The following is an 18985-nucleotide window of genomic DNA, read 5'->3' on the forward strand; positions in this document are numbered from 1 at the left end:
TTGTTGCTGGCATAAATATAAATGTGATTTGTTTTGTGCATATTGATAACAGAAAACTCGTGACTAGTCTTGGATATTCAAATATGATTTGTTACCATGGTTAATTCATGAGTGATTGCTGATTCGAGACCTTGTTAAACATCAATTGCAAGTTTTATTTGTATGGAAAGGAATGTGTATTCCTGTATAAGTAATTAGATTGCAATTAAGATTTAATACAACCTTGTTCATCTGTGAACCAGTAATTGATTCATTAGAACTTGGAATTTATATATGATGTTTAACTTCCTTTTGTTATACTCATGCAGGATAGATTAGAATAGTTAGGACTAGCACAAGTAGTTAGAATTAGTGTAGATAGGATCTGATGCATATAGGTTAGCTGTTTCATTTGTTGATTTAATTGAAGTCTTCCTCCAAGAAGCAATCTTTCAACACATATAACAGTTTACGGGATCCTCTAAAACCCGTCGGAACTAGCCATTCCAAACGAAAGCAGATCTGATTGGGGTCTACAATTGGGTTAGTTCCCCTTGTTGGCGTAGCGAACATTCGCAGCATCAACAAATTGGTGCTAGAAGGAGGGCCTGAACCGCTGTCCACAACTTTTTATGATTTCATCTATAAATGTCATGGATTCGAAAAGATTAATGCATGGATCGTAAAGGTCAAAAAGATCCTTCCTCCCATTTGGAAAAGCCTCATTTCGAAGAAGAGACACTGTGGGAGTATCCTGTCACTCAGGAACAACCAGTCAGAGTACTTACTCAGGCTTACACTCGTTCCCTCTCTTAGCTCCCCATCTTTCACTCTTTACCTCTGACAACTAAAAGAAAGCCAAGGATCTGTTCCATAAACGAAGAGACATCTGCAGCCTCGTCTCTTGAAGATATTGTGCTAGAGTCCTTGCAAAGTATCGACACTCCTTGGGAAGAAATTCCTAAGGATCCACTCTCTGAAGGTAATCCCTGGCCCGATTTGGGAAATCCTAATAAAGAACGCCTCGAAGAAACCTTCAACCAGAACCTCCCCATCCATAATATGGCTAACGTTCCTCTTCCAGGTGGGAATCAACTTCAACCGGGTGGGAACCAACTCCCACCTCCTCCGGGAGCACTCCCTCCCTGGCTCGCTTAGGATGCCGTAGCAGTACCTGGGCAGCAGCATCCCTTACCCAAGAATGTAGAAAGAGTACTGCCTAAATTCGACCCTGAGCGGGGAGACACCGCTGATAACCATATTCACTCTTTCTTCCTGGCCATGTGCATGTTGGGGGTAGCCGATGAAGATATAGTATGTCGCCTATTCCCTTTTACTCTGATTGGTGCGGCCTCCACATGGTACTTTAGCTTGAGAACAGGATCGATCACCTCGTGGGCTGCCTTTCAACAGGCCTTTTTAGACAAGTATGGCAATGAAAAAACACCTACGGCCTTAGTTTTAGAACTATCTCGTTTGAAAATGGAAACCAAAGAAAAGGTCAAGGATTTTAACATCCGGTTCAACACTTTGTTCAACAGAATCTCAGCTAACGCTAGACCTACTGAGGAGGTGCTCATGGAATTCTACATCACTGCTCTCCCTATCCCTACTGCGATGTGGGTCAAAAGGAGTAACACATAAACCTTAGAGGGTACTATTGATGAAGCAATAAAATTTGAGAATGAAATGATCAGTCTCACAACATGTCATCATACAATTGGAGAAAAGAAAACCTCTCAGGCATCCAAGAAGAATAATGGGAGTGATAACAAAGGGGCTGAAATCAAAGAAAAGTATACCACACATGTGGAAGGTGTGCATTGGATCATTAAGAAGTTGACAAACACAGTCATCGATATGAAAAGGAATTCTGGAGAGAGTACACGTGGGAATGGAGGAGATTATAACAATAGAAAATCTTTCAAACCTTTCTATCGTAAGAAGACAGAAGGTGGTCATGGTCAACTTGCACTACCTGCTCCACCCAATGAAGGGAATTTAAATATGGAAGAGCTGGCTCTTATCAAATCGCTCCTTAACAACGAAGAACCTATAGTGGAGTTGGAGCCAAAACAAGAAAATGAGGAAGAATACCAAGTAGAAGAGCCCTTGGATGAAGAATCTCAAATCAATGTACTGTGGGATTTCTATACAAATGAGAATGATGACGACGAAGGAGGTAATACGGCAAAAATCCACACTAATGAAATCCACACATGAAGTAAAGGGCCACTTGTGGGCATGATGAAGCCTGTAGACCAGGCAAAGAAAGATGTTCGCCCCTTGAAGGCATCCACTCCCAAAGTTCCTATTGAGAAGGGTAGACCTGGTGGTGATCCCAAGAGTACTCCAGTTGTGAGTTGTCCACAGAAAGATAATACATCTCCGACTGCAACAAAGGTGACTCAAAATGGTAAACTCCCACCTAAGAATGGAAAAACAGGTATGTTTACTTTGCCCTACCCTATTTATAACATTGATTACAATATTGTGGATGATCTTAAGAAATCCCGAGCTAATATCACATACTTCGATTTGCTAAAATTAACGCAGCAAAGAGATCTACTCTTGAAAGCTATGAATGAACGAAATTGCAAATCTCCCACCAATCCAAGTAGTCAAACCAAAACTTCGGTGTCCAGACCCGTTAGTACCTCCAGTACATCCCAAAAGCCACCAGCCATGGAAGCCACTCTGTCAAAAATAAATCGAACGCCCCAAGATGTCAGTGCAACCATGATAGGAAGGAAATCAAAATCCTTGAATCTACATTTCCTTATCACATTTGAAATCTTCAACATGAACGTACACAATTGCTTGGTAGATTCCGGTGCCTCGTCCACTGTTATGCCTTACGCTGTTGCTAAAAGACTTTGCGCGATACCCGAGAAAATTGGAACTCGAATTATGCAATTGGACAAAACGAATGTGAAAGTAATTGGAGAATTGAAAGATGTGTTGATTCAGATGGTTACCAAACCACAGTACACACAAGTCATTGACATAGTGGTAGTCGACATACCCGAGGCTTATGGAATGTTGCTTAGTAGGGACTGGTCAGCAAAACTGAATGGATATTTCTCAACTGATTGGTCCCATCTCTTGCTGCCTCAGAAGGGAAAAGGTGATATGCTGAGAGTTGATCGAGAAAGATACATGAAGTATGTAGTGATAGAACTAAACGACCCCAATGAACCTGTGATGTTTACCAACTCTATCCTTGGGAATTATAGTTTCGAAGTTTGTGCCATTGAAACCTGTTTCAGAGAATTCCATGTAGAGACAGTTGAAGAAACTGTGATAAACACATGGTTGGAAGCTCTCCCCCGTAGTCCGACTGATGAGCTACCTTGTAATATGGTAGATGATAAGGCCAATTTCGTAGAAGGCGGTTCATTTGATATAACATCAGGTTCTATGTTTTGGACACTCTATTTTGATAGCTCTAATTGCCTAGAAGGTGCTAGTGTTGGGAGCATTCTCATTGACCCACGAGGGAACCAGCATCTGATGGCCAGCTGGTTGGAGTTCGCATGCACCAACAACACAACAAAATACGAAGGCTTGTTGTAGGGCCTGAAAAAGGCCATTGATATGAAGGTAAAAAATCTTAAAGTTTTTGGTGACTCACAGATAATTGTGGACTAGGTAAGGAAAAGGATACACTACAATTTGCCACACTTGGTAAGGTACCAACATGAGGTATGGAGCTTAATTGACAGTTTTGATTATTTTAATATCACGTACATACCTCAAGGGAAAAATCAAGATGTCGATCTGATGGCTGGTATGGCTGCAAAACTTTTGCTTGATTTTAGATTAAAGAAGAATAAATATTATGTTGAATTGATTTTCAGACCATCCGTACCTGATAACATCTCAAATTGGCAGGCATTCGAAGGTGACGAGCAGATCCTTGAGCTCCTGCATTGCGAGAAGACATTAAAAAATGCACTCATTGATGAAAAGGAGCATGACAGGCTTATGAATGAGAGTAAAGACGAGGTAATATCTTTCATTGAGAAATTTATTGTCAATAGGTTTGGCATCCCTGACGCTCTCATGTTTGATAACGCGTCTTATTTTTCATCACTAAAGTTGACTGAATTCGCTATCGATAAATCAATTCGCATAAGATATGCATCAAGCTATTACCCCTAGGGAAATGGAGTTGCAGAGTCCTCAAATAAAAACCTCATCCGTGTAATCCGTGCATCTGTCGCCGACAACCAGAGGAATTGGCACAATGCTCTAACAAATGCCCTCTGGGCTGATAGGGTCACCCCAAAGGGTAAGTACGTGAAACTCCAACACTTATGGCTGGGCCCGTTCCAAGTTGAGTAAAAAATTGGTCAGGGAACTTACAGATTGAAAACTTTACAGGGAGAAACTAAAAATATCCTTGTTAATGACCAACATCTGAAGAGATACTTCCAGTAGCTACCACATGGTGGTTACCTCCTGAGTAGGTTAGAATTCATTTTTTGCTATTAGCTTAGTTATATTTTCGTCCTTTCCGTTCTTGTTTTTCCGCAAAGTTTATTTTCCTTCTGTTTTGAATTTCAGTCCTTTTCAGCCAACTGATTTCGGTCCTCCAGTCTCGTTTTCACCTCTTATAACTCTCTTCAGATTGCCCTCATTCACCACCTTCAGCTTTTTCCTCCCTCATTAACCTGCTGATGGGTCTGCTGATCCTAAATCCATCGTTACCTTGCAAATCAAACAAACTTTCAATGAGCCCATGAGAACTGGAAAATCAACGGTGGAATTCAAACCGAAGCCACTCATTAGCATCTGTTGGGAACTAGGTAGGATCTATTGATGACCTGGATACCTGGAGCATGTAGGGGCATCTTGTAAAATGAAAAAATGTCTAACCACAGCTGGACTGGCATGGCGGAACGCTGCATTTTAAAATCCCACTCAGACCTAGCCTATACTTGCTTGTAAGGTTTGCAGTTATTCTCCATTGGTCTCATCCACCACACTAAGTTTCCAATACCTGTCATCTACAAGTAAACCTCCTTTCATGGGCTAAGCTCACTGTCATATACCCTGTGGCAAATCCAATTGTGCTCTAGTCCTTGTGCCTGAAACTAGAAGGACTTATTTAAAAGAAAATGAAATGTCGAGTCCTTGTGCCAATCTAGAAGGACAGGTTGTTTGGGAAGCCGGTTAGGGTAGGGACTGTTGCTGGGCTCAGAGTACCAGTTGACACAGCAAACCCAACCTTGCTTAAGCAGTTTAAAAATATGGCATGATCCATGACTGCGCCCCATTCAATGATGCGAAAACAAAGCACTGAAATTCTTACATAAAGTGTAGATAGCCTTGAAAGGATTTTTGAAAGTAGAAAACAGGTAAAAGAGGGTCAATAAATCCAATAATACTACCATTGGAGAATACCTATCAAAACCCTATCAGTAAGAAGAAGTTATTTGTCTTTATCCCGCCTGAAGCAATTAATGTTAAAGTGGAACCCATGCCTGTCCATATGTACAGTTTGCATTTCAAGTTTATCTTAACACCCTGATGTTCTATTGAACCAAGTTTTATTTGGAAACAGAGATAACGGATTCGCCCAGCGGTTCGCCATTTATTGTGGCCACAACCACCATCCTATCAAAACGTGCTCTGATAGCAAATTTGAATGGGTCCCCTAGAAGTTTGATCTTTCACTTCTCCAAATGATCTATTTTTTATCTCTTGGATTTTAGCTCTGTGTCGAATCATATCTTCAATTCTTAATGGTCAAGACCCTCCTTTAACAAATCTTTGCTGCATGGTTCATTCATGACCCAGTCTAGCCCTTCATTCAATTCCTTCATTGGGACTTTTCAATCCCCATAAACCTTCATGGTGCTCTATGCCCATGCATATAACCAAACCCCACTCTCTATTATGGTTGTATTTGGATTCAACCCACAAAACCTTCTATCGCATCTTTATTCCCATTATAACTCTTTATAATAGAATGCTTCACAAAACATGCATAACTTACCCTTTTTCACTTATCGCAATCAACATTGACACACAACGCATACCATGAGGCACCAAACCCAACGGCATTATTAACCATAATATATATATTTCGGGTCCGAAGCCCATCGCATATCGCAATCGGCGGAGCCCAGGGCTTGTATATAAGGCATCGCGATCTACCGGACCCGCCGGGATCATTAAACATAATATATATATTTTGGGTCCTCTTTTCTCTATCGCAATCGCAATCGGTAGAGTCCATGGCATATACATAAAGCACGATGTGATGTGGCAGACCCGACGATAACTTTAGACCCAGGTGCATAATATTTCAAGTCCGGCCTTATGGTTGGCCGCGAGTTTTCCCATGTATTGCGATAATACGTTGTGGTCAGGGTTTTCAAAGGGAAATCTTATGTGGCAGATCCGAAGGGATTATGAACCGCGACACATATATATTTCGGGTCCACTCTCCCCTATCGCTAATCGCAATCAGCAGTCGGCGAAAGTGAAGCCCATGCGATATGCGAAGGGGCGATGAGCAGACCTGGCGATAATTATACGCCCGGGTGCATAATATTTCAAGTCCAGCTTTGTGGCCCGGCTTAGGGTTTTCCCATGTTTTCCCTGTGTTTTCGATAAAGTGTTCCAGTCTGGGTTTTCAAAAGGAAAGTCTTATATGGCGGACCCAAGGGGATTATGAACCGCGGCACATATATATTTCGGGTCCGGCCAATCGCAAGTCGCAATCGGCAGAGCCCAAAGCTTAAACATAAGGTGTTATGCGATTAACAGACCCAATGATAATTATACGCCCGGGTATATATTATTTGAAGTTCGGCCTTATGGCTCGGCCGCGGGTTTTCCCATGTTTTCCTGTGTATTGTGATAAAAGGCTCTGGTCTGGGTTTTCAAGGGAAAATCCTGTAAAGTGAATGGTTCGCTTTTGAAGCATTGTTAAAGCAATCCTTGAGTAAAAATGAATATTATGGGCAACGAAAATACATGTCACAGTAGGTTCGGTGGTTTGATAATCATAGTTTCTCTACGTTGTAAGATTAAATAGAAATTGTGGCTGAATGCAAGGTTTGTTTGTGAGCATGTTTGTCATATTTCTCATATGAATTATTTCTACAAGTGAGTTCGAGTGGACCTGGTAGCGGATAAAGGCGAATTATATCAAGATGACACCTCTACACCATCGGTGTCGATATTGCAAAGGCATATTCTGCAAAAAGGGATATGAACCACCATAGTGCATAATGGAGGCACGCTCCATGTCAAGAGGAAGCACAACGTCGATACATCAAGATGTTATTACCTCCAAACAAACCTTCAATCATGCCAGATGTGGAATGATGAGCGCGGTGTCTTCAGTTTCCTTCAGGAAATGATAGGGAATAACGTCTGCTCAATACAGGTGCGAAGGGATGACACGCAGTCATTCTCTTTTAATCAACATCCATTCATTTCCCCAGAAAAGGAAGCATTGCAGCAGATATGCCTTCTACGTGTCAGTAGTTACACCGACTGTTCTACGTCTGTATATTCTGATTTGTATATTGAAAAGAATAGGGGGGAGGTGAAAAGTTAAGGGAAGACCGAGAGTCATTTCCAGCTATATAAGTATTCCCTCTGAAGATGAGAGGAGGAATTTTTTTTTGATAGAACAGTTTTTGAATTATTGCGAATAAAGAAGACTGTTTGGTCGAGAAAGAGCCTTTTTGAGATTCATTTGCCTCTCCTTTCATGTGTTTAGAATCAGGATGTTGTTGCTGGCATAAATATAAATGTGATTTCTTTTGTGCATATTGATAACAGACAACTTGTGACTAGTCTTGGATATCCAAATATGATTTGTTACCATGGTTAATTCATGAGCGATTTCTTGTTCGAGACCTTTTTAAACATCAATTGCAAGTTTTATTTGTATGGAAAGGAATGTGTATTCCTGTATAAGTAATTAGATTGCAATTAAGATTTAATACAGCCTTGTTCATCTGTGAACCAATAATTGATTCATTAGAACTTGGAATTTATATATGATGTTTAACTTCCTTTTGTTATGCTCCTGCAGGATGTTGGGTGCTAAAAGGTGTCTTTTAAAACTCCTAATTACCTCACATTAATCATCAACCTGGGCAAGTCCTTTTATTCCAAGAGTGTACACAATATGTGCATGCTATGAATCCAAAGAGTAATGTTTCTTCAAAATGAAATATAAAACTTTGATACAACTCAAAAACTACAACTATTAATGGAAATATTACATCAAGACTTAATCTTCAACTGAAACCGTAATCAGATCTCAAACCGGAAATTCAAATGGAAATGATGTCAACCAAGAGTTCGGTAGTAGTAACCAATCTCTTCTAGTTGATTCTATCTAAATCACATTCAATCCCAATTAAGCAATTTATATGGAGATGAAGTCAACCGAGAGTTCAGTAGCGGTAACCAAACTCTTTCAGCTGATTAGATACTAACCACACTCTTATTGTAATCAACAAGGTTCACTGTCTTAACTGCTAATTAATTTAATCTACAATAAGCATAAATAGAATCAAATGACAATGCTGCGAAGCATGTAAAGAAAATGTACTAACTTCAATATAGGAAATCGATAAATAGCAAACAAGATAAACTCACAGAAAATGGAAAAAATATCAAACCAATCAAACTTGCGTGAATTAGAAAGATATAACACAAAGGATAGCAGTTTGATCCACCATAGGCTGGGCCCTTAGCCACCAGCGAATATTGCTGAGCTACTTCAGAGAATACGAATGAACAACAACGTAAATTATATATTAACCATTGAACTCAATTCTCATTACAATATGGTCGTGTTCCTCCAAAGCAAGAGTCTGTACTTTAAAATTACAATTTGAAATGAACAGAAAGTCGATCCCCTTTCCTCCTACAGTTTTTACTTTTATAGTCAAAAAGAGGTAAAAGATAAATGTGATCCCTCAAGATCGGGAGATCCTGAGGGATTCACAACTGAATGCTATCTTCTGACACCCTTCATATTTAGTATTGATCCTCCTGATTCGTCCTCCGACCTGACCGCAATCGACGCGCCTCATTCTTCCTTTGTTGGTTTATGTTGTTCCATTCGTCGTTTCTCTGCATAAAAAGGAATAAGAGTTAGTTATGGTGGCTAAATCTTAATCGAGAGTAGTTCATTCGTTTCTTATCATAATCCATCAATATGTTAGCGTATCAAGATATGAAAGAGATAAGAAAAGAGGAAAAAGGTGATGGAATTAAGAGTAAATACATACCCATTGCGTAACTCAACATACTCCCCTGCTTACCCTGTTTCATGTCCTCATGAAAAGTAAATAGTTCTTATGCAGTGCAGTTAAAGAGTAGGCTGGAGAGAAAGCGTCAAAAATTGGTCTAAAACCATGATGTTGAGCCAGGAGCGCAAAGGCGGGCCCTTCCTGTCCTTCAGGCAATTCGTAGTCAGCCCGATACCCTTCAGGGGGATACCAAATAATGGGACTCCGAAACCGACATCCTAACCAATAAGGTCCTTCTCTCAAAATAAGATTGTTGTAGGTGACCATACGGGCCGCAACAGCTTTAAAATTTCTGTAATTAAATGGTTCCCTATCTTTCACATTATTAGTGGAGATCGTCCATCTAAGCTTAGATGCAGTCAGAGATCTTTCTTGAATGGAGAGGAAATATGATATTCCTTTTTGCACAATCTCCTTATGTATGGGCCCTAAAGTTTTAATCACCCCTTCTCGTTTCATCAGACTCTTATGGTTGGCAAACATTTGTAAGGGGTGTTTAGGTTCACTTCTCACCCAAAGATCCAATCCATGTTCCTGTCTTTGAAATGCATTATAAGCTTTAAACCATTTGAGTTGGTTAACTGTAAACGAAATAAAAGCCTGGAATTGAACATCTCCTACAAAATAGTTAGGGTTCTTTCCACCTCGTTTTCTAATATGAAATTGTGCAGATAAAACTCATAAAGAAGCCTTTGGACCTTTACACCATGTTTCTTGCAGCAATTTATAAAATCTTCAATTGTCCCTAATTCAATTGGTTTACCAGCTCTTACAGCTTTGATTTTCAATAACAGGTACCATTCTAATAGAAACAAGGCATAATTGGTGGTGGGAGACCTGCATGTTAGGACATCTGAATACAGTGAGCAGATGGTGTTTGTCTGACTTATGACTCTGTCTAGCTTGAACTTGATCTTCTCCATTTTTTCTTCCGCCTTTCTACACCTGTCAAAAGTCTCGTTCTCTGTTATAGTTAGTTCCCGAAGCTGTTTCTGTAGCTCTTGATATTTCTACCGGGAAACGGTCTCTTGTTCAAATCATTCCAACGCAAGCTGAGCTTGTGCCAATCCCTCCTGAAGATTTAGTAGAATGGGGTCATGGTGCGTCATAATGTCTTTGGCTTGTATGTCTGTCTGAGTGCCTATGCTATAAGAGGGGATATCTTCTGTCTGTACTTCTTTATTGTAGGAGGTCCAAACCTCCATCTGAGTAGCTACGTCTACTAAATCTGCATGCGGTCCTTCTTGAGTGACGATTGTTTGAGTAGGTATGAGCTTAGTTTGAGTTCCTGTAGCCCTATCTTCACATAATTCCATTTGCACGGCCACATTTACTACCTCAGGGGTATTGTTCAGAACCTTTCCCATTGTGATTTCTTTTATTTTTCTTCGGAGCCTCTTGACCATCTTACGAAGCTTCTGGTGTTCTTTTCTTAGCTTCTTCAATTTCGTTTTGGCTCTGTGCCTTTTCTAAGGAGTAACTGGTCTGCTAATAGTCTCGTTAATAGCTTCTGTCTCTAAAGAGCCCGTTGTTCACCCTGGCTTTGTTCCAATAAGATCGTGTCTCCAGATTGATTATCAGACTCCCAAATAACCTCTGTCTCTGCTTCCTCTTCTTGGCCTATGTTTTCTATGTCTAGACCTTCATGATTGTTTTCCATTGGGAGCATGTCACCAGATTGGTTCTCTAATTCCTGAATAGCCTCTGTATCTATTTCCGCTTCACGGTTTGTATCTTTTGAGGAAGACAGATTCCCTAGAGATTGGGTTTCTCCTAAGTTAGGAATAAGTGGTTCTTCAGGCTACATGTAGACGTTCATGTTGGCCAGGGCCTGGGCCATCCCTGCCTCAAAATCGTGCAAAATATCGTCTTGAGAACTCATATTTGGTGCTGGAGGAGGCCCCACTTCGTTTTTTCGTTCATTGTCAAGATGTCGTGCTCCTTCCTCAGGTTCTGGTTTAGGGTTATCTTGTCCTCTTGACTCTGGTTGCAAGTCTTGTACATTTACCAAGCTGGATAATTCTATGGGTTGAATAGTGCTGCCTTGAGGATTTTCAGATGTTCCCTGGTCTAAATTCAACCTTGTAGATCATCTGCGTTTGTGAGATCTGCTTCCTGAAAGGGCAGTCCTTTTTCTTTTTGGAACAGGGTTAGGTGCTAGCAGGTTTTCACCTCTTTCGAGGGCCGATATGAGATCATCCCAGATTGATTGTTGTTGGGCAAGGTTGTGACTAACTATTAACCTGATTAGACAATGGTGGCTAACTACTATTTCTGGATGTTGAGACCGTCTCAGCCTCTTGGCAGTGTCATGCAATAATGAATTCAACAGTGCAGGCAAATTAACAGAGCATTTTTGTTTTAAAACTGCTAAAAGTTTGAGTTGTCGTGACCTTACCACGTCTCTACGCCCATCGTAGGTAATATAGTTCTGGACAATTCGTGCCAATTCTCCCCATGGCTCTCCGAGAGAAGATGGCCGAATGCCTTTACCCTTCTTGATTAGCTCTTGTCCTTCGTCCCTAAAAATCTCCATAGTGTCATGCAGCCTTAATCGCTTGTCAGCCCATACTGGTCCTTCTGCCGGCAACCCAGACACTTCTGCTATCACAACATCTGTTATGGTGATTTGTCTACCTCTCACCAAGGATTGTCCATTCTGTAGATGCTGTAAAAATTCAATGGCGATTTCCTCATTAGGGGGTTGAAATCTTGTAAAATATGATGTTCATCGTGCGCGAGCTAGAATTTCCCTAGCTTCATCGGAGACAGCCAGTGTTAAAGGTTCTCAGCGCACTGTTTTTCCTCCCATGATGCTTGAGTTCTTCCCTCTTCTGCAAATGATTAGTGCAGTGGAGAAAGCACAGCAACGAGCAGAGCCGAGAGATGGAACAACAAATGGTTGTAATGGCTCTATCAGGTGATGTTTTATAAACATAAATATTGTTAAATCGAGGACTGTTATAATACCACACACTCTGTGATTATGGGATGTCGTATTATTCTACAAAATCAAATGAAAAGATGACAATGCATGCATGAGTATACTGGAGGTCCTCGCCTCCTCTCGAAATGATAGGTCGCCTACGACCGAATGGATGAAAAGATGACGTGTTGGTGGTGAAGTACAGGGGTGATGGATTGGGTAAAAGCGGCAGGGTATGTATATTAATGAAAGGATCATAAAAGGATATTGGAGTAATGAAAACAAGGCGTGTAACAAGAATTATTAATAAGTGATAAGATGTTGTGAGGTGATGTGATAAATAAAAAGGACAACATACGTAGGAGATGATACCTTACTGCCGTTATTCCACTTGAAAATGTTGTGATTGATTTTAAAAGATTAACTCATGCATAAAGGTTCAAGGTAAGTTAGGGAAATAATCTCTCCGTAGAAAAAAATAGAAAAATAAGAAGAGGGCATTGTAATAATTATTGATGTAGAAAATAAAACTTCAATACCATAAGCAGAGCTTCTGTTGCCTGCAAGCATCCATAGCCTCGACAAAGTTGCTTTCTAACCCTTGGGAGCCAGGGTCCTCTATGTATAATTGGGGAAGTGCATTATGATGTCCATAGTAGAGACCAATGTGCTAGCATGGTAACCAGATGAACACATTGCCATTCACTGGGAAGTAGCGAAAGTGGTCAGGCTAGCTCGTGATGAGACCTCCTATTCCAAGGACTTTGTTTCTTGATGCATCCATTGGATCATATCCCTGGTGTGGTGGCCATAGTGGGAATGCCACTTCGCTCCTTCCTTATGATCATGGTAGGTTGGCTCGTAATGAGACTCCCTATCCTCCATCTGTGGAAAAAAATCATAAAATTGTTAGTGAATATATATATATATATATATATATATATATATATATATATATTTATTTATTTATTTTAACACTCCCTGTTTTATATATAGAGGGTGGCTCAGTACTCCTTAAGAGTAGGGATGGCGGAAGAAGTTTGAACATATCAATAGAAAAAAATATACCCATAATCTTATTGATAATAAACAGAGAGAATTATACGAGATGGGGGAGAACCAGCATGGTAAAGATAATCAATCAGTTTCATTTATAGCGGAAATGAGGACAGTGAAGTGATATAGATAATTGTGTCCTTTCTTTTTTGATCATCACAAAGCAATCTTGTTAAAGATGATAATATTCAAGATATTCGCCTGCTTCAGTAGACTCCATACTTGTTGTCCTTAGATATGTATTGTACTTTTATGCCATAAAGAGGATCATAAAGAGTGAACTGGGATGGGCTAGGAATGATCATGCAAGGGGAAGAAAGGGTGTTCTAAAAAATACTCACAAGGTGTTGTTCCCTAAAGGGAACAACAAAAGAAAACACACGCAAAAGTGTTGTTCCCTATAGGGAACAACAAAGAAAAACACACACGAAAAGTGTTGTTCCCTGTAGGGAACAACAAAGAAAAACACACGCGAAAAGTGTTGTTCCCTATAGAGAACAACAACTATTCTCTGTAGGGAACAACAAAGAAAAACACACACGAAAAGTGTTGTTCCCTGTAGGGAACAACAAAGAAAAACACATGCGAAAAGTGTTGTTCCTTATAGGGAATAACAGCGATTCCCTGTAGGGAACAACGGAGAAAAACACATGCAAAAAGTGCAGCTTTTCCCTGTAGGGGGCAGCAGTTGTTCCCTGTAGGGAGCAACAAAGAAAAACACACGTGAAAAGTGTTGTTCCCTGTAGGGAACAACAAAGAAAAACACACACGAAAAGTGTTGTTCCCTATAGGGAACAACAAAGAAAAACACACTCGAAAAGTGATGTTCCCTATAGGGAACAACAACTGTTTCCTATAGGGAACAACAACTGTTTCCTATAGGGAACAGCAGCTGTTCCCTGTAGGGAACAACAGTTATTCCCTATAGGAAACAACAGTTGTTCCCTATAAGGAACAACAAAGAAAAACACACGCGAAAAGTGTTGTTCCCTATAGGGAACAATAGTTGTTCCCTGTAGGGAACAATAGTTGTTCCCTGTAGGGAAAAACAAAGAAAAACACACACAAAAAGTGTTGTTCCCTATAGGGAACAATAGCTGTTCCCTGTAGGGAACAACAAAGAAAAACACACGCGAAAAGTGTTATTCCCTATAGGGAACAACAACTGTTCCCTGTAGGGAACAACAAAGAAAAACACACGCGAAAAGTGTTGTTCCCTATAGGGAACAACAAAGAAAAACACACACGAAAAGTGTTGTTCCCTATAGGGAACAACAATTGAAAGTACACGCAAAAAGTGTTGTTCCCTATAGGGAATAGCAGTTGTTCCCTGTAGGGAACAACAAAGGAAAATAGGAAAAAAAAACTGACAAACAATCATCTCTATTGTTCTAAGCAAATACAATCGAATAGAAAAAAAAAAACAGAAAAACAATTGTATGTACAAGTTTCAAAAATAAATTCTTTACGGGACTGGTGCTTTCGAAGAGTTTCCTTCTGCAGCGAGAATTTGTATCGTAGAATCTTCACGTATCTGTTGGCAAAAGGATTCCCTTGTAAGCGGTTTGTGGTAGAGGCGTACCCAATGCCCATTTTCTTTAAAAGAGTAGCCAGACCCATCAATGGTGGCTAATGTAAGGGTGCCATTATCGTGCACCTCTTTTATCTCGTAGGGACCTAACCATCTAGTCTGGAGTTTGCCCGGGAAATCCTGGAACCTGGAATTGTACAGAAGTGCCCAGTCACCTTCATGGAATATCTTTTTCTTGATGAGGGTGTCATGCCATTTTGCTCTTTGTTGTTGAATAAGTGCAGTATGCTGAAGAGCCGATAGTTGGATTTCATCCAATTCATTTATTTGTTGTAATTTGTTAATCTGTGCTTCATTCAAATCTAGCCCTACTTCTTGGGCTATCCTCAATGTCTGAATTTCAAATTCTATGGGGAAGATAGGTTCCTTACCAAACACCAGCTGATATGGGGAGTATCTTGTAGTATTCCTCCAAGTCGTGTGATATGCCCACAGGGCTTCTAGCAATCGGGTAGCCCAGTCGCGTCTATGCGAGGTGACTGTCTTTGTTAGAATGGCCTCGATTACTTTGTTGGTACTCTCTACCTGGCCGTTTGCCTGCCGGTAGTATGGAGATGTGATTCTGTGCAAAATGTGATGATTTTTTAGTGTAGCAGCAATCTTATGGCCTACAAATTGTGGCCCTCCATCCGTAATTATTTCTCTGGGCAAGCCATACCGCACGAAAATTTCGAAAAGAAAGTTGATTACTGTTTCCTCTGTTGCTCTTGGTAATACTACTGCCTCCACCCATTTAGTCACATATTTCGTTGCAACCAATATATATGACTTTTGATTAGATGATGGATTTATTGGGCCAACGAAATTTAACGCCCAACGTTCAAAAGGTTCAATGACTAACTGTGGATGTAGGGGCATCTTGTTAGACTGGCCAGTGCGGCCCATTCTTTGGCAGCTGTCGCATACCTGGACAAATTTCTTGGTGTCTTTAAAAATCATGGGCCAATAATAGCCCATCTGTAAGATTTTATGTCCAGTCCTGCTATCTGCAAAGCGTCCACCACAAGGTCCATCATAATAGGCTTTTAGGATATCATAGATTTCGTCTTCCCTGATACACCTGCGGATATGCATATCGGCTCCTGTGTGAAAGAGGTATCCTCCGATCTAGGAGAACTGAGTGTTACGTTGCACTAGTAATTTTCTTTCTCTGGGCGTCATGTGTTTGGGCAGTTTTCCCACTACTAATTAATTCATGACATCTGCGTACCACAGTGTTTTCACGGTCATAGCACACAGGTGCTCATCGGGGAAATGGTCTTCTACCGCCACGACGTCGTCTGTTCTTGGCACACGTGAGAGGAAGTCTTCCACCAAATTTTCCTTTCCTGTTCGATCCTTGATCGTTATGTCAAATTCCTACAAAAGGATTAACCATCGTGTCACTCTTCCATTCGTAATAGGTTTATTAGCTAAATATTTGATAGCAGAGTGATCAATATATAGGACCACAGGGTATCCTGTTATATAGTGTCTGAATTTGTTAATAGCATAGATTACAGCTAGAAACTCTTTCTCGATCACTATGTAATTCAACTCAGCAGGAGTTAAGTTTTTGCTGATGTAGTATATCGCATAGGGTTTCTTGTCTTCTTCTTGGCCAAGAACTGCTCCAATGGCCGTATCTGATGCATCGGATGAAATCTGGAATGGTAAATCCTAGTTCGGGCCTCGTATCGTATTACTGGGGCTGTTGATACTAGCCGTTTTAATTCTGCAAAGGCAATGTCACATTTGTCAGTCCATATAAAATCGATATTTCCTGTCAAAGCATATAATGGTGCAACAATTTGGGAGAAGTTTTTTATAAATTTCTGATAATATCCAGAAAATCCCAAAAAACTACGTACCTCTGTTTGAGTGCAGGGGGTAGCTAGTAAGAGGATTACCTGAATTTTTGCTGGATCTACCTGAATTCCAGCTGCTAAGATGTAATGACCCAGGATCAGGCCTTCTGTCATCATCATGTGGCATTTCTCATGGCTTAAGCAGAGCCTAGTAGCAATGCATATTTCCAGGACTTTCTCCAGTGTCTGTAATGCCTACTCGAAGTCATCTCCATAGGGTGTAAAATTGTCCATGTACACCTCTAATCCCTCGTTTATCAAGTCTACAAAAATACTGAGTATGGCTCTCTGGAATGTAGCAGGTGCATTTCACAGTCCGAAAGGTAATACCCTGTAAGCAAATGTCCCCCAGGGGTAGGTGAAGGTAGTCTTATCTTGGTCTTCAGGGGAAATTTGGATTTGGTTGTAGCCACTGAAGCCGTCCAGGAAAGAAAAGAATTTTTTACTTGCTAATGTGTCTAGAACCTAGTCGATAAATGGAAAGGAAAAATGATCTTTTTGCGTTGCTTTGTTAATCTCTTTGCAATCGACACATATACACCATTTCCCATTCTTTTTAGGAACCACAACTAATGGAGAAACCAATTTACTATCAAATATAGGATAGATGAAATTTACATCTAACAGTTTATGTAGTTTGTCTTTAACAACATCCTATAGGTGAGGGTTTAACTTTCGTTGAGGTTGTCGAATGGGTCTCGCATCTTTTTCAGTGTAGATGTGGTGCATACATAATTGGGGGTCAATCCCTTTCATATCTGGGTAATCCCAAGCGAAAGCCCCTTTATATTTCCTAATGATTTGAATAAGCTTCTGCTACTGGTCATCACTCAAGTTTTTGTTAATGTTAAGGAATTTCCCTAGCTCAATTTCAATAGGTTTGCTATTATAAACAGTTGTTGTTGGTATTGTTTGGTCATTGATATCTTTTAAAGGATCTTCTTCAATTTCATTATCAAGGACTGCTTCAATCATGTGACATTTTAGATTAGATACGGCAGCTAGGTGGTTAATGTAAGTGTTAATAATATCATCTTCTGTTTGGTTCTTAAATTCAAGAGCATATGTTACAGTTAGTGGTGATCGAATATTTTCGGTTAAATATGTTACAGGTTGCTTCCTAGTTTTTATTATGGTTAGGCTTGGCTAAGCTGGAGGGTATAAAGCTAGGTTCTTCACATCATTTCCTCTGGCTATAGTCATACTGCTTGTTCGACAGCTTATATAAGCATCTGCAGTTGCTAGCCAAGGTCTTCCTAATATTAGTGGAAGTCCATCTAGCCGGTTTCTAGGATTAATAATCAAGAAATCTGCTAGGTACTCCCAAGAATCTACTAACACCATTACATCCTATAATGTCCCTTCTAGTTTAATAACTGAACGGTCAGCAAGTTCCAGCAAGGTTGTAGTTGGATCTAAGGCTGTGATGCCAAGTCTTTGACAGGTTGTTGTTGTGAGAATATTAATGGCTTCCCCTAGATCGACTAACGCATTGGGAAAGGAGCATCCATTTATTTGTACTGTGACAATAGGGTTTCCTGGGTCTTCATATTTCACCGGTATCTCTCTGCCTAATAATAAATCAGACAAAGTTCCGACTACGTGGACAGTTGGTGTTACCTTTATTTTCCTCGTAGACTTTTTGGTACACAATTCCTTAATGGTTTTTGCATAGATTGGAATGTCCTGAATAGCCTGGAGGAGGGGTATTTTTACACAAAGATTTTTTAATTCTCCCAGGAGATCAAAGTCGGGATATTCGATTAGGCAAGGTATAATCAATCTTTCTGGGAATGGTAGAGAAGAGGTAATAGTTTGTTCGTGGCTTTTCTACTTGACTGTATTCTCCCTTTGAGGTGTTTGTTCTACAGGTAGTGGTTCTTCCAATTGCATATTTTTATCATCCTCTGGCGCGATTATTCGTCCAGACCTCAATTTGAGTTCATTACATTCTCTCAACTCGGTTTCCGGATCCAGACCTTCAATAATTTGTACCGACTGGACTGTTCTATTGTCAGGATTTGGGTTGGGATAGGCTGGGAGTTGCGATCGTAGATTGGGTTGAGGATTCTGCTACAACGTGTAAGGTGTTGGTAGCGTAGGTTGAGGCAGGGGGACTGTCCCTACTGGCTGGTTCGTGGGTCTTTTCCAGCTTGATTGCCAGTTTTGGTTTTGTGAAGTGGAGGGGGACCATTGAGATGGATATGGATTGTTCTTCCAGAATGATGGAAAGTAAGAGGAATTTGGCCAACTATTGTTTGGATTTGACTGATTGGACCAAGGTGGCATAGAA

The sequence above is a fragment of the Pinus tabuliformis genome, chromosome J (genome assembly GCF_031772625.1).
Source record: "Pinus tabuliformis cultivar Carrire ecotype Pingquan chromosome J, CPIR1, whole genome shotgun sequence".
NCBI lineage: Eukaryota > Viridiplantae > Streptophyta > Pinopsida > Pinales > Pinaceae > Pinus > Pinus tabuliformis.